Below are 16,739 nucleotides of genomic sequence, written 5' to 3' on the forward strand. Positions count from 1 at the left end.
TACACCTGGCTGCAAGTTTTGAGGTGATTCATGTTTTTTTTTAAAATGAAGATTCTCTCTTTTAACATCGAAGGCATGTATTGAAAATTTTAAAGACAGATGAGTCTGTAGTTGGATTATTTTGTTGCAAACATTGAGCTCAGAGGCTCACCCTGTCTGTTGCATACTACAACTTGATATACACTAACTTATCAAACCAATGCTGCCCCTCGCATTGCTGGAACCTATCTAATTAGCTCCCATTGTAAAACATGTTCGTCATTTGTGATTTCACCATTATGCAACTCCTGCAAATGGTGGAACTTCATAGTAAACAGATAGGATCTTACAACACAGAAGGAGACCATTCAGCCCATTGTACTTGTGCCAAATCTTTGAAAAAGAATTCTTATTTGTCCATCACAGCTTACACCAAACCACCCCATAATGGCGCAAATTAGCTCTCAAATACTTGTTCAATTGTCTTCTTGAAGTTCCAATGGAATCTAATTTCATCCTGGCAGATAACGCATTCCAGACCTCAACAACCCTTAAAAGAAATTCTCACCTCCTACCCACCCAACACCCCCCACCCCCCATACCCCTTACTAGCTTCTTTTGCTAATTATTTTAAATTCATTATCTCTGAACATTGATCAATTTGCCAGGTGAAAACACTTCTTCCCTGCTTGCTCAATCCAAACCCCTTGATTTTGACTACTTCTATCAGGCCTTCACTTAACTTTCTGCATTAAGAATGGAAATACCAAGTTGACAAGCTTACCCAATGAATCTATTACTGCTTTACAACTCAGTTTCACTGCTCATATTTTGTATGTCTAGTATTAAAACAAAAGCTGCAGGAGACAACAGACTAGACAACATGCAAGATAGAAGAGTAGGTGCACATTTTGAGCTTTTAACAAGGACCATAAGACATAGGAGCAGAAATTAGGCCATTCGGCCCATCGAGTCTGCTCCGCCATTCAATCATGGCTGATAAGTTTCTCAACCCCATTCTCCCACCTTCTCCCCGTAACCTTTGAACCCCATACCAATCAAGAACTTGTCTATCTCGGTCTTAAATACACTCAATGACCTGGTCTCCACAGGTCATTGCCTTCTGTGGCAACGAATTCCATAGATTCACTACTCTCTGCTAAAGAAGTTTCTCCTCATCTCTGTTCTAAAAAGTATTCCCTTTACTCTGAGGCTGTGCCCTCAGGTCCTAGTCTCTCCTACTAATGGAAACATCTTCCCCATGTCCATTCTATCCAGGCCTTTCAGTATTCTGTAAGTTTCAATCAGATTCCCCCTCATCCTTCTAAACTCCATCGAGGATAGACCCAGAGTCCTCAAATGTTCCTCATATGTTAAGCCTTTCATTCCTGGGATCATTCTCGTGAACCTCCACTGGACCCTCTCCAGGGCTAGCACATCCTTCCTGAGCTATGGGGCCCAAAATTGCTCACAATATTCTAAATGTGGTCTGACCAGAGCCTTATAAAGCCTCAACAGCACATCCCTGCTTTTATATTCCAATCCTCTCGAAATAAATGCCAACATTGCATTTGCCTTCCTAACTACCAACTCAACCTGCAAATTAACCTTAAGAGAATCCTGGACTAGGACTCCCAAGTCCCTTTGCACTCCAGATTTCTGAATTATCTCCCCATTTAGAAAATAGTCTATGCCTCTATTCTTCCTACCAAAGTGCATGACTTCACACTTACCCACGTTGTATTCCATCTGCCACTTCTTCGCCCATTCTCCTAACCTGTACAAATCCTTCTGCAGGCTCCCCACCTCAATACTACCTGTCCCTCCACCTATCTTTGTATCATCTGCAAACTTAGCCAGGATGCCCTCAGTTCCTTCATCTAGATCATTAATGTATAAAGTGAAAAGTTGTGGTCCCAACACTGACCCCTGCAGAACTCCACTAGTCACCAGCCGCCATCCTGAGAAGGACCCCCTTGTCCCCACTCTCTGCCTCCTATCAGACAGCCAATCTTCTATCCATGCTAGTACCTTGACTCTAACACCACGGGCTCTTATCTTACTGAGCAGCCTCCTGTGTAGCACCTTGTCAAAGGCCTTCTGCAAGTCCAAGTAGATAACATACATTGGTTCTCCTTTGTCTAACCTACTCGTTCCCTCCTCAAAGAATTCTAACAGATTTGTCAGGCATGACCTCCCCTTGATGAAACCATGCTGACTTTGCCCTATTTCACCATGCACTTCCAAGTATTCTGAAATCTCATCCTTACTAATGGACTCTAAAATCTTACCAACGACTGAAGACAGGCTAATCGGCCTGTGATTTCCGATCGTTTGCCTCACTCCCTTCTTAAACAGGGGGGTTAAATTAGTGATTTTCCAGTCCCCTGGGACCCTCCCTGACTCCAGTGATTCCTGAAAGATCGCCACTAACGCCTCCACTATCTCTTCAGCTATCTCCTTCAGAACTCTGGGGTGTAAACCATCTGGTCCAGGTGATTTATCCACCTTCAGACCTTTCAGTTTTCCTAGCACTTTCTCCTTGGTAATGGCCACCAGACTCACCTCTGCCCCCCGACTCTCTTGAACTTTGGGGATGTCACTCATGTCTTCCACCGTGAAGAATGACGCAAAGTACCTATTCAGTTCCGCCACCATTTCTTTGTTCCCCACTACTACTTCTCCAGCGTCATTTTCCAGCGACCCAATGTCAACTTTTGCCTCTCTCTTACCCTTTATATGTCTAAAAACTCTTGCAATCATCTTTTATGTTACTGACTAGTTTAAAGGAAACATTTTAATTTTAAGGAAACAAATTAAAGATTCATAATGGAAATTCTGTAGATAAAGAATCATTATTAAACAGGTCTACTGTACAAATTAAAGCTGTTATTCTTCATTTCACACCAAGGAAGCGGAATGAGCCTTTGGTTTGTGATAATATTCCTGTCATCCAGTCAGGAGATGCAGGGTTCAAATCCCACTTAAAACCCTCTAACTGTATAGGATTAACCACAGCATCAGCTGTTTTAAAGATGGCTGTGGCTATGGAAGGTGATGAAAATTTAACATACTTAATGGCTTACTGGGCAGATTAAGTGAAAACCAGGGCAAAAATATATTAAAAAAGTTCAGATAGACCAAGTAAAATTGCAAAATAAAATAAATAGTAACGAAGTATGCAGAAACTGAAAGCGAAAGTAGTCGTTTGCTTTATTGACAGCTTTACTGGTAAATCAGTGAGGTGCAGTAGAACAATACTACGTTGGTATTCAGTCCATTTATGCTTGGAGGAAGGCTGGCCTACCAAACAACGGTGGTCACTGTAAGTTTGGGCTGGTCAAAGAACTTCAAATGAAATACAAAGGAGTTTTGATTCGTCATTCAGTACATTTACTGGGAATTCATGCTGTGCAGGCCAGGTTAAAGTATTGGTTTTCCAAAATGTCCAAATGGATCAATGGCCTCCCTCTGTGCTAATAAAATTCTATGACAATGGATGGATATTTTTATGTTGTACCAGAGAAGGTTGGCTATTGAGGGAAGTACAAGGGCCTTGTTCAGTATGGCAGTTGCCTGACCACATGGGATTACATTATTTTCAAATGGCAATCTGTTGTTAAGAGCTAACATGGGGTAGCTAGTTCATCAAGTGCTGTGATCAACTGATTGATTGACAATCACGCTGATCTTCCCTTACATATGATTATGGTCTAGTCTCCATAATGGAGAAGAACTGAGTGCTGTTCATTCCAAACTTTGCATACAAGGGCAGAAACAGGTGCAGCAAATCCAGTGATTAGTAGCAGGAAAGGGAGCTATAGGCTGACTCATTAAAAATTTGCCAGGATTTTACACACGTTGTTAGACTTCTGATAACAAAAAACTGCGGATGCTGGAAATCCAAAACAAAAACAGAATTACCTAGAAAAACTCAGCAGGTCTGGCAGCATTGGTGGAGAAGAAAAGAGTTGACGTTTCAAGTCCTCATGACCCTTCAACAGAACATCAAACATTTGTTCTGTTGAAGGGTCACGAGGACTCGAATCGTCAACTCTTTTCTTCTCCACCGATGCTGCCAGACCTGCTGAGTTTTTCCAGGTAATTCTGTTTTTGTTTTGTTAGACTTCTGTATCAGTTCACAGATGGCAGCCCCCAAAACTCCTGCAGAAATTCTGATGTTAAACAAATCTCTGCCTGTTCAAACCAACGTACCCACTGAACTAGCTGGGATGGAATGGGCAATAGAAAATAGAGAATGCCAAGAACTGAATGGATACAGGAGTATGAGAAGTATTTTTGCTCAAGCTGAACCATTGTTATTGAAAGCCTTTGAAGTATGGTGTACTAGGATGGCAAATTCTTCAATAGATGTAGTGTTAATTCAATGTTGACAAAGGGGAGGATGCCACCAATTACTGCAAGATATGCCTAGCAATGCTGTTAAGCATCAACTGTAAAATAGTGAAGGTACAATATAACATAGGACATGGAAACCAAATGATGCCACATGATAGACAACGTTCAGAAAGGATGTGTAAGAAGTCATCATTCCTTACTGAAGGAATAGAAATTGCATTTTCAGATTGTTAAATATTGAAACATGATATTTTAGATTGTAGCGATGACAATTAGAATGAAGATAACCCATTCTAAATCCCATGGCTAATTGTTTATCAGTTTTACAATTGGATTTAGAAATACAGGGGAGTGGGTTAGTCCAGAGGGCTTTTTATTAAGTGCCAAGTAAATAGTGAAATCATAGATCGCCACCATACCTGGTCACTTAAACAACGATCTCGACTTAAACCATTGTCTTAATAAAAAGGGAATTTGGCCAAGTTATTAGTTGAGCAGAGGTAGAACTTTATCCACCAAAGTTACACACGATGGGCTGGAGGCTAAGTTTTTTTTTAAATCATTCCTTCATGGGATGTGACAAGGTCAGCATTTATTGCCCATTCATAACCGCCCTTGAAAAGATGGTAGTGAACTGCCTACTTGAACCACTGCAGTTTATGAAGTGCAGATACACCCAGAGTGCTTCTAGGATTGTGATCAGTGACAATGAAGGAACGGTGATTTATTTCAAAGTCGGTATGGTGTGTGACTTGGATCATATGAAGTATGAGTAGATAGTCAGTTCCTCAAGCCTGCTCTGCCATTCAATATATAGTGACTGATCTGATTATGGCCTTAATGCCACTTTCCTGTCTGCCCCCCCACCAACTCCAATCCTTGCCAAACAAAAACCTGTCTAACTCAGCCTTGAATTATTCAATGACCCTGCCTCCACTGCTCTCTGGGGCAGTAAATGCCACAGAATAACTATCAAAAAAATTCTCAACTCCATCTTAAATGAGAACCCCATTATTTTTAACCTGTGCCCACTATTTTTAGATTCACCACAAGATCCTCCCAGCATCCACCCTGTCATGTCCCGCAGAATTTTTATATTTCAATAAGATCACCCATCACTCTTCTAAACTTTACTAAGTATAGGCCTAACCTGCTCAATCTTTCCTCTTGGAGGGGAACTTGCAGATGGTGGCGTTTCCATGCATCTGCTGCTCTCGTCCTTCTAGCTAGTAGAGGTTGCAGATTTGCGAGATGCTGTCAAAGCAGGAAGGTTGCTGCAGTGTATCTTGCATATGGTACATACTGCTGCAAACGTGCACCAGTGGTGGAGGAAATGAATGTTTAAGGTTGTGGATGGAGCGTTCAAGCAGGCTGCTTTGTCCTAATGGTGTTGAACTTCTTCAGTGTTTTGGAGCTGTACTCATCCAGGCAAGTGGAGAGTACTCCAGATTGTGGATAGGTTTGGGGAGTTAGTTACCCTGGAATTCCCTGCTTCAGACCTGCTCTTGCAGCCACGATATTTATCTGGCTAGTCCAGTTAAGTTTCTGATCCATTACAATCCCCAGGATGCTGATGGTGGGGGACTCAGTGGCAGTAACGGCTAGAACATCAAGGAGAAATGATTACATGCTCTCTTGTTGGAGATGGTCATTTCCTAACACTCGTGATAATGTTACATTCCAATTAATCAGCCCAAACCTGAATGTTGTCCAGGTCTTGCTGCAAGCAGGCACAAATGCTTCAGTATCTCAATTGTATGGAACACTGCGCAATATTCAGCAAACATTCCCACTTCTGACCTTGTGGGGAGAAAAGATCATTGACAAAGCAGCTGAAGATGGTCAAGACTCAGATACTACTGAGGAACACCTGCAGTTAAGCTTTGGAATGGAGGTGAATGGCCTATCACCTCAACATACAAGGTTACATACCTGAAACATTAACTCTCCCTCTCCACAGATACTGTCAGAATGCTGAGTGTTTCTAGCATTTTGTTTTTATTTCAGATTTTCAGCACCTACAGTATTTGCTTTTGTTGAGCCAAGATGAGAAATGGACAGGGTCCAAATTCAAAATCACATGACTGGGCATTCACATAAGTTGCTTCAGGTAAAGGAAAAGGCTCAGCCAGAGCTGGAGGAGTGCACTTACCTCAAGTTACATCTCAAATGTAACTTAATGCTTCAACCAAAAAATGTAAATTCCCAAATTATATACCACACAATATCTTATTGTTGCTTTAAGACTGACTTTTCAATTTCTGTGAAAGAAACTTTAAAGTTGGAAATCTTGTATAATTGCAATCTGATTATCTTCTACAATTGAGAAAGCAGGAAATCACCTGGGAGAAACGTAATGTTATTCCAAAGGATGAGTCAGTAATGTACACTTTCCTGCAAGAAATTTCAAATCCTTGCAACCCACAAAGGGTTGGAAGGACTTCCAGAAGGGTAGGCTTCCAATCACTTGCAGCTTAAATACCAGTCAGGCAAAAAACAATTTACACATTGGAAACTGAAATTATTGAATTTCACCACAATCTTGTTGGATGTTGACAGAACTTTTAAAACAAAAGTTGTAAAAAGGGATTTGGGCCTGATATTGGCAGTTCAGTCTACTGTAAGAAATAACTATATAAAATACTCAGAAATTTGTTGATAATGAGAATAGCTCTCTTATAAAGTGAGAACCCATAGCAGCTTCCTGGACTGAAACAAGGCAGCAAAGGCCATTATCTCCATCAAGGACATCTCTAGCGCAACCGCCGAAACGAGACATTACTAATGGGGGTGGGGGGTGGGGGGGTGGGGGTGTGTGTGTGTGTGTGTGTGTGTGGGGGGGGGGGGGGGGGGGTAAGGTGACCTCATGACCCATTTGTAAACCAATTCTCTTATGGTTAAGTAGCGCATTCTGGCAAGTGATAGTCACTTCATGGGCTTCCAATAGAAACAGGAGGGATTGCTTGGAATATTTTTTTTATCACTTATTCATGGGATGTGGATGGTGCTGGCTGGGCCAGCATTTATTGCCCATCCCTAATTGCCCTTGAGAAGGTGGTGGTGAGCTGCCTTCGTGAACTGCTACAATCCAGTGGTTAGGTACACCCAGTGTTGTTAGGGAGGGAGTTCCAGGATTTTGACCCAGCAGTGAAAGAACAGCAATGTATTTCCAAGTCAGGACAGTGAGTGGCTTGGAGGGGCTCTTCCAGATGGTGGTGTTCCCATGTGTCTGCTGCCCTTGTTCTTCTAGGTGGTAGCAGTCATGGGTTTGAAAGGTGCTAAGGAGCCTTGGTGAGTTCCTGGAGTGCATCCTATAGATAATACACACTGCTGCCACTGTGTCGGTGAAGGAGTGAATGTTTGTGGAGGGGATGACGTCAAGCTTCTTGAGTGTTGTTGGAGCTGCATTCATCTAGGCAAGTGGAGAGTATTCTCCTGTGCCATGTAGATGCTGGTCAGGCTTTGGGGAGTCTGGTGACACATTACTTGCTGCAGAATTCTGGGCCTCTGACCTGCTCTTGTAGCCACAGTATTTATATGGCTAGTCCGGTTCTGTTTCTAGTCAATGGTAACCCCCAGGATGTTGTTCGTGGGGGGATTCAGCAATAGTGATGCCAATGAATATCATGGGGCAATGGTTACATTCATTCTTGTTGGAGATGGTCATTGCCTGGCATTTGCATAGCATGAATGTTACTTGCCACTTGCCAGCCCAAGCCTGGATATTGTCCAGGTCCTGCTGCATTGGGACATGGGCTGCGTCAGTATCTGAGGAGTCTCGAATGGCGCTGAGCATTGTGCAATCATTAGCCAACATCCCCACTTCTGACCTTATGAAGGTCTCCTCTTCCAAAGGAAGGAGAGGCATTGGTGAAGCAGCTGAAGATGGTTGGGCCTTGGCGCACTATCTTAAGGAACTCCTGTAGTGATACCCTGGAACTGAGATGATGTGTCCTGTGCCACAGGGCAGCTGAACAAATGATAGGCATAAGCCTCCCAGAAATAAAAGGTATATAAACACTCATGATAGGGAAAAATCACTTCGAATGGAAGAGATATTAGAAGTGGACCCATGTTGGCTCCTGCCCAACACTTTGGTTAGCTTAAGAAAAGACAACTTTGGAAGAGGAGAGCTTTTCGAAGTGATTCATTCTGGCTTCAACCTAACATTTTTCCTCCGTCTTCTTGCGCTAGCAAAACAGAAGGAACTGCCATTTCCAGCTATGGAGGTCAGCTTCATTCATCCTTTTGTCTGATCCAGGACCAGTGAACTGTCTGAGAAGACTGCCACCATCAGCCATGGAGATAAGCATCCCCCAGATTTCCCAATCCATTTTCCGATCTGGGACCAGTAAACCATTCTCACTTGTTATGGTAGTATATCTTTTCTGCCTATTTAGATTAAGTATATGTGAACTGTTATTTCTTAGTAAACTACTAAATGGGATACAGGAGCAGAGAGCCCTGGGTGTATATGTCACAAGTCACTGAAGATGGTAGGGCAGGTTTAAAAAGCAGTTAACAAAGCATACAGCATCCTAAGCTTTAACAGGGACTGAGAGTACAAGAGCAAGGAGGCTATATTAAACATATATAAAACACTGGTTCAGCTTCAACTGGAGTCTGTGTCCAGGTCCAGATGCCACACTAGGAAAAATGTGAAGTACTGGAGACAGTGCAAGAAAAAAATCATGAGAATGGTTCCAGGGATGAGGAACTTCAGTTACAAAAATAGACTGAAGAAGTTGGGGCTGTTTTCCTTGGAGAAAAGAGCGTCAGGAGGTGATTTGATAGAGGTATTCAAAACCTGGAGGGGCCTGGACACTGTAGGTAGGGAGAAACTGTTCCATTGGTGGAAGGATCAAAAACAAGATCACAGATTTAAAGTAATTGGGAAAAGTAGCTGCAGAGACGTAAGGAGTCACAATAATGGCAAGGAAGAGTCTGAGGCTTAACTGACAATAACCAGAAATCAGGGGCTCCAATTGCCAAAACAACTGGATAGCCCTAGTCTAACACATTCAGCATCCAACAGTGCATGGCTGACAATCCTTCACAGACTATTATACTCATCATGAACGGGTTAAATTAAGCGAGTGCAGATGTTACTTCCATCAACAATGCATTCTTTTCCTATTGTGGCAGGTCTGAAAATTTCTCCTTTTGCTTGGTGTGGGGGGGTGGGGGTGGGAAATGTGTGTGTGTAAAGAGCAGGGAAGAGGAGTTAAGCAGAACAATATTTCCAATATTTAACTGGAAGGAATTTTCAGTCTAATAATTCAGTGATAGTGGAGTCGTCAGGGGGTAGTGGTGAGATAAGCTGACAACATCTATCTCTACAAGTGAAAACCGACATGCTTTTTGGATGTCAGATGTGCCGCTTGTAGATGAGAAGTAGGTGGCCAAGGACAGATCCTTGGTGGAGCATCAGAAGCAGTGATGTGCAGAACAGAAGACATTGCAAATGATACTCTGGCTATGATTAGACAGATAAGAATGGAATCATGCAGGTGCAGTCCCAACTAACTGGGTGACAGTGGAGGTGTGTTCAAGGGGGATGGTGTAGTTAACCACGTCAAAGGCTGCAGACAGCTCAAGAACGATGAGGGGGGATAGTTTACCTTTTTCACAGTTAGATAGGATATCATCTGTGATTTTGATGAAAGCAATTTTAGTACATGGGAGGGGCAGAAATTACATTGAAGGGATTCAAACATGGAGTTTGAGCATGATGGACATGGATTTGGCAGGCGACATGTTCAAGGAATTGAGAGGAAAAGGGAAGTTGGAAATTAGGTTGTAATTTGTAAGAATGGTAGGGTCAAGTGAGGATGATGGCAGATTTAAAGAGGGAGGAGCCATTAGCATTATCAGCCAGCACTGGGACCAGGAAGAGAAGTTAGTGGTCAGCAGTTTAGTGGGAATAGGATCAAGGCAATAGGAAGTGGATCTCTAGATAAATAGAGTAGCTTGGAGAAGGCATGAAGGGATAACAGGAGACACACTAGAGAAATCTCTAGTTCAGGGCTAGGGCAGCAACTATTGCTGTTAGCAGAGATTCAATCTTGCATGAAAGCTACTAATGACTAATCAGTAAATGCAGTCCGAAAACAAAATAGGAAAGATGACACTTTGTAGTCCAAGGTAAATAGAAGAATATCATCTAATCAAAGGGAATGAGGGAAGAAAGGATTAACATGTAGTGTCTTTTGCGCGGGGGGTGGGGTGAGGAAGAGGGGGAGAGAGAGAGAGAGAAAGAGAGAAAAGAAAACTTGAACAGGATACACTGCCAGCCACGCAAATATGACAAAATATGCTAGTGTGTCCTGTGATGGGGCCATACCCCCAAATTTTTACTTCTTTGTTTTCCACCATCTTTTCCATTTGATATGCATGGGCACAAATGAGTTCAAGGGAGCATTTAGTAAAATCTCAAATCATTAACTATGATCATGAGCAACAATAAAATCACAAAATAATTCTGGATACATGTCTGGGACAAACTTTTATTTCTGGACCGGGTTAACTTTAATCCCAAATTGAGGAATGAAAGTTGTCTCAGTCTACTTGCTGCAAGGATCACATGTGAAATGAATTAATCTAATTTGTAATGGGAATGCCCTACAGCACAAAACCATCCATAATTTAGCAGTGACTGGAATTCTCGAGGAAATCCCTGAACAGCTAATGCAGGAAGTGATGAAAAATGCAACTTTGGTGCAGAGGGCAATCAACTCCCAATCTGGTTGCAATACCTGGGAGTGATCATTATGAATGTGAAATAGGAAGGGCTGCATTCCCAAGGATTAAACTCAAAACAAGTAGTAATTTACAAGATTTAGATTCAGCAGTCAGATAATGGTCATCTGCTCAGCAAACTGAACTTGATTCAGTTATAATTGATTAACAACTCATCTGACAAACAACTAGGCATTTGCCCTGGTATGATTCTTGCCACCATTGGGTGAGAATCAAAAAAGTGGTTTCAGTGCTCAACCATACAAGGGAATAGTGTTTTTTTTTCCAGGGCTAAGAACTGGAATTCACCATCAATTCCATGACTTGTGTTAATTATACATAGCAATACTGTTGGTTGGCGTGCCAACCTTCCTCATTGTATCATAGAGCAGAAGGACAGTTTTGCCAATCATGGCTGTGTCAGTTCTTAGAAAGAACTATCTAATTGGTCCCATTCTCTTGCTCTTTCCCCATTGCCTTGCACTTTTTCCCCCTTAAGTACATATCCAATTGTCCTCAAACCTATATTAAGCTGCTTCCTTAACACACTCAGGCAGCTCATTCCAGATTATAACCTGCTGTATAGACAGAACACTCATCTTCCGACCACCCTCCACCCTGACTCACTTGCTAATTACCTTAACTCTGTATCACCTGCTTACCACACCATTTCACCCCATCAAAACCCTCAATTTTTAACACCTCTATTAGATCTTCCTTCGAGCTTCTGAAGAACAATTCTCCAGTCTGTCTACATAAATGACATCATGAACTTATGGTCATACATTTATCCAATCAAATCATAGCATTTCTATCTTCACCACATGCTTAACTATTGGAGAAAATGAATTTGATTAAGCTTTCAACAGCAAGTACAAACTTTCATTTCAGTAGCTTAACCTCTGCATATTGACCGGGTAAAAACGCAGCTTAAAAATATTTTAGAGTTGGCTCAGTTTAAATTGCACAACTTGGGGGACAACATTTCTACCCTAATTAGCTTATTAGCCTATATCTATTACTGCGGAATTAGTTCGAACCCATCCCATAATAGATGAACATGAATTACATTTTTTAAAGTTTGGTTATTAGTGGGGAAATTGCAGAGCTATGCACTGATGCATGTTCAAATCGAGCATTATACTCTAGGCCAGGTTGCTATTGCTCTGCGCAAATGAATGGGAAGATTTCAAAGCACATGGTCATAAGCAATAGCCCAGAAACAACTTAAATATCAGTGCTAAATGGCTTGGGGCATGCATCTCTCTAAATTATAATCTTTGATGCCAATTGCATCATTTTGCAACAAAGGAGAGCAAGGCTAGCACATTTTCTCATGGGTTTTTTTTTTAAATTGTTTTCTTCTCCCTCCACAACAACTTGCACAGCTCACTGTAAAGACGCCAATAAAAAGAAATAGTATGCTTTTGCAGAAATTTTATATGGCCCTTTGACTCCTAGGCAGTTTTTTCAGCACAATATAAAAGGTGAAATGGAACTGGCTTTATTTAAGATTATGCCATTAATGGTTACCTTACCCTGCTTCTTCCAAATATGTCCTAACTGAGCCCTTAAACAAAGAGTACCACAGCTAGATAACTGTTCAGCTGAAACCCAAGGACACTGAAGAACCTCTACCTCAAGATGCATCGAGTTCAAATCCACCTGTCTGAGTGAAAGAGGTTATCAGTAACTGAAGCAAGTTAACGCTTAGGGCTTTGAGGCATTTGTATGAGATAGCACACAACAGCTGCCAACTTGCATACCAAATAGATCATGTGCTACTGCACCCATGACATGCAAAGAGCATCTATTCAGTCTTTGAATTCTTCAGCCCTACACCCATAATTGCTTCCTTGAACACATCACTAAGATCATTACAACATACACTTACATCATGACTTATTATAAAAGGTCTCAAAGTGCTTCACTGGAGCATAAAACAAAATAAGACACCAAAAGCACATAAGGAGATTAGGAGATCAGGTGACCAAAAGCTAGGGAAATGAAATAGAGGTAGAGAAAGGGAATTCCAGAGCTTAGGGCCTAGGCACCTAAGGACACAGGCACCACTGGTGGAACAGTTAAAAACTGGATGTTCAGGAGGTCAGAGCTCAATGACAACAGATATCTGAGGGTTGTAGGTCTAGAGGAGTCTACAGAAACAGGGAAGGGGAAGGTCATGGGAGAGAATTGAAAAAGATGAGAATTTAAAATCAAGGCATTGCTTGACTAGAAATCATTTAATACTTAATGTGGCATATACAAGGAATTCTATACTAATAATCTGGTACACAGTTACATGATAAAGTTCTATAAGCAATTGCTGGGTAATGTATACATTCCAGAAAGCCCAAATATGGAAATATTAAAGACAATCACAGCACTGATTCACCATGATGCCAGACATGGAAAATTAGAATTATTTCCATTTTAGCAGAAAAGGCCAAATGGAAATCTAATGGATTTTTGAAGTTACAAAAGGTTTTGATATAACGCATGTTGTCTACCCCAATCAGAGCAATAGTCAGAGGGTATTCAAAATTGTTAAATATAAGAGAGATTAAGCGAAATATCTTGTTCGGAGAGTTATTAAAACATGAAATGCTTTAGCAAGGAGTGGTTGAGCCAAAAACTATTACTTTTTTAAAATGGAAAGTTGGATAATGATTTGATGCAGAGGAAGACAAGCTTTAGAGAAATTGGACTAGTTTTGGATTGTGTTAGCCAGCACAGACAAGGGGCCAAGTGGTGCTTTGAGCATATATGATTTAGCTCCATCTCCAAGTCATATTTAACCAGGGGAAAAAATAAAATGCAGATAACAGTTTTAAAGCTTCAGAATGGACCTGCCTTTGCAATTGACAAGTCACAAGTCAGGAAACTACTATAAAAACGGTTCAAAGTTACAGGCAACGTTCCCTCTAAGCTGCGCAACTGCACAGAAACTCAAATGCCCATGCAAGCCGTACAAGTTGGTTCCTTTAAATTACTGCACGTGCACCAAAAAAATTGACGCCATTCATAAAGAAATTACCCAGGCACTCAAATAAATTACAGGAAACAGTTTACAGGTTACATTTCCAGTTTCTTTTCACTGAATAAAGTCAAAGAATGTTTATTGATTTGTGATTAAATTTCACTGCTCTGGAATTCACTGCCTGTGCGCGCTGGGGGCAGGTTCAATTATTGCTTTCAAGAGGGAACTGGATAAGCAACTGACAAGGAAAAGAATTGCTGGGCTACAGGGACAGGGTTGGGAAGTGGGGCTAGCTGGTTTGCTCTTGTAGAGTCCTGGACTGACAAGAAGTTCAATGGCCTCCTGCACTGCAATCATTCTATGATTCAACACTGCAGAAATATTCCCTGCTTATTCTCCTTAGTTTCAGTACATCTTTCCCTGAACTTCCTGAAGCTCTAAAATCATGGAAAATTAAAATTGGGGGAAAACAGCCATTGTGAATCGTTAATCCCACATCTATAAAATCACACCATCTATAAGGTTCTTTGGATGTCAAACTCAAATCAGCAAGGCCAACTTAATGTTTTTCAACAGTGCACTTTACAAAGTATTTTACAGAAATTCAAAACAGAAAGATGAACTGCTGATCAAAGGAGAAAATCGCCCCCAAACCTGCCAATAATCTGCACTCACCTGGAAAGGACTACTATATTCAATTTAACAAAGAGCTTTCACGCACAAGTCAGCTGAGCAAAACAAATTTCTGGTAGCCTGCACTACAATACCACTTCATATTCCACCAGACAGAAAGGCCATTGAGAATCCAATCAACAAAACTAAAATGCACTGGGTGCAGAGGCTATTTTTAGCAAGATCTGAAAGGACCAGAAACAACTCTGATCCTCATCTGTATGCTGTTGCTTGCAAAGTAAAAACTAGCATTAAAACCCTCCTGTAAAGACAAAAGAGGTAACCTACAGCAAAGGTGTAAAACTGGCACAGAATCAGCCACTTTGCATTCGGGAAATTGCGCAGGAAGAACCGCAATCCAATAGCTAGTTTTGTATCAAATTTGAAAATTTCCCCTTATATAATTTTAAGCTATTTGCCAATTGTTTAGTCTAAACAGCAACGTTTATTTAAGTAGCACCTTTAATGTAATAAAACATCCCAAGGTGCTTCACAGGGCCATTATAAAATATACTATACATCAATTACTGCACAACAGCATTTCGGAGATCAAGATAAGCCTCGATAAAGCATGGCTTATGAATTCCACAGTCTGTAGAAAAAGACTACAGACTTGGCCAATTGAAATACATCTTACCCAGTGATTCAGGCAGAATTCTTGTCATTTGCCTTGGGCAACCTGCCTACTGTTAATGTTAATAAATCTATTTCTTGGACCAAGACTTCACACACGGATCCAACTGGTTAAGACAATTCAATTCATCTGGATTTGATGGAGCTTTGATTATTGCAATGAACTCAGTACAATTATGGCAGATTCCAGATCGAGGAGGGTACTGTATCCAAAGAGGCAGACCCTCATTGGACTGTACAATCTAAGATTTCAGGCTTACAGCTTTTGTATTATTTATTTGCATTCCAGGTTCTCTCATACTAACAATACTGTACTTGTTTAGAAGCAGGTAGCATTTAACAATATTAGGACTGAATCAAACTGCAGAGAGTAGGAATTTACCAGAAGCTCCACAACCATTCTGTTTCGGCCAAGGGTGGTACAAAACAGAATCACTGCTCAAATAAATAAATATATTTTGGAAGTTATAATCATTGAAGTTTCCTCAAAGTAACTTCATCTTGTTCATAGATTTGAACAAGGATTGGGTGAAAACAAGTGACTAGGCACAAACTTAACCTGGCCCAGGCACGCAATAAAACACACTTTAACAAACTCTCTTCTTACGTGATACTTCTTTTGATGCTAGTTTGGGAATTTAAGCGAGAAATTCTCTCCGTGATCTTAAGTGTTGCATATTAGAGATTACCCACCCCATCCACCAACACATTCTAAGGAAATCTTTTCAATTTAAAGTATGAACAGAACTGAGAACAAAATGGACCAAATAAGCAGACAGCTGCCATTAAATGCAGCCCCCAAGTTTTTATATTATTACATGTCCCAAGACCCTATTAAAAGAGTGAAATCAGGAGCAAAAATTTGGCTTCAAGTTCAGCTGCATCATCTTTACATGCTGTGTATACTAGCACATTAGGCACCCAGAGAGCCTCCCTTCAGGTCATAGGATCTTCTTTGGGAATTTAAGAGGATAGTACAAGCTTAATTTCCTCCTTAGCTTGCCACAGCCATTTGCAATGGTTAGTGTTGAGGTATAGTGCCACAGGCTCTAGCCCTTGTGCACCTCATTCTTCACACACAGGCTTGAACAGCAAGTATCCAAAAGCTGTGAACTTTGGTTCCAAAGTTAGCATTGATTCTGCCCTTCCCAACATCTACAAATTTCATAACGTTAATTAGGATTAGGAACCCTGATCAATTTACCCTGCCTACCCAGGAAGGGCAAAGTCAATCAAAATTCCAGTAATCTTAGATTTCAAAAAATGATCAAAATAGAAATGCAATTTGTTCTTTCACAAACAATACATGAAATAATCTCTTCAAAATGCTCTGGTCGATAACTATAAGGGAAAGAACAGATTATCAGGAGTCCATAAG

At 41.0% G+C, this 16,739-nt stretch overlaps 1 protein-coding gene across 2 annotated transcripts in view; it reads right to left on the reverse strand.

The window, feature by feature from the left end:
- The window catches only part of ube2d2 (ubiquitin-conjugating enzyme E2D 2 (UBC4/5 homolog, yeast)), a 41,840-nt gene that overhangs the window by 21,025 nt on the left and 4,076 nt on the right, over window positions 1–16,739 (reverse strand). The gene's annotated exons all lie outside the window — the stretch shown is intronic.

This window comes from Carcharodon carcharias, chromosome 8, assembly GCF_017639515.1.
Source record: "Carcharodon carcharias isolate sCarCar2 chromosome 8, sCarCar2.pri, whole genome shotgun sequence".
Lineage (NCBI taxonomy): Eukaryota > Metazoa > Chordata > Chondrichthyes > Lamniformes > Lamnidae > Carcharodon > Carcharodon carcharias.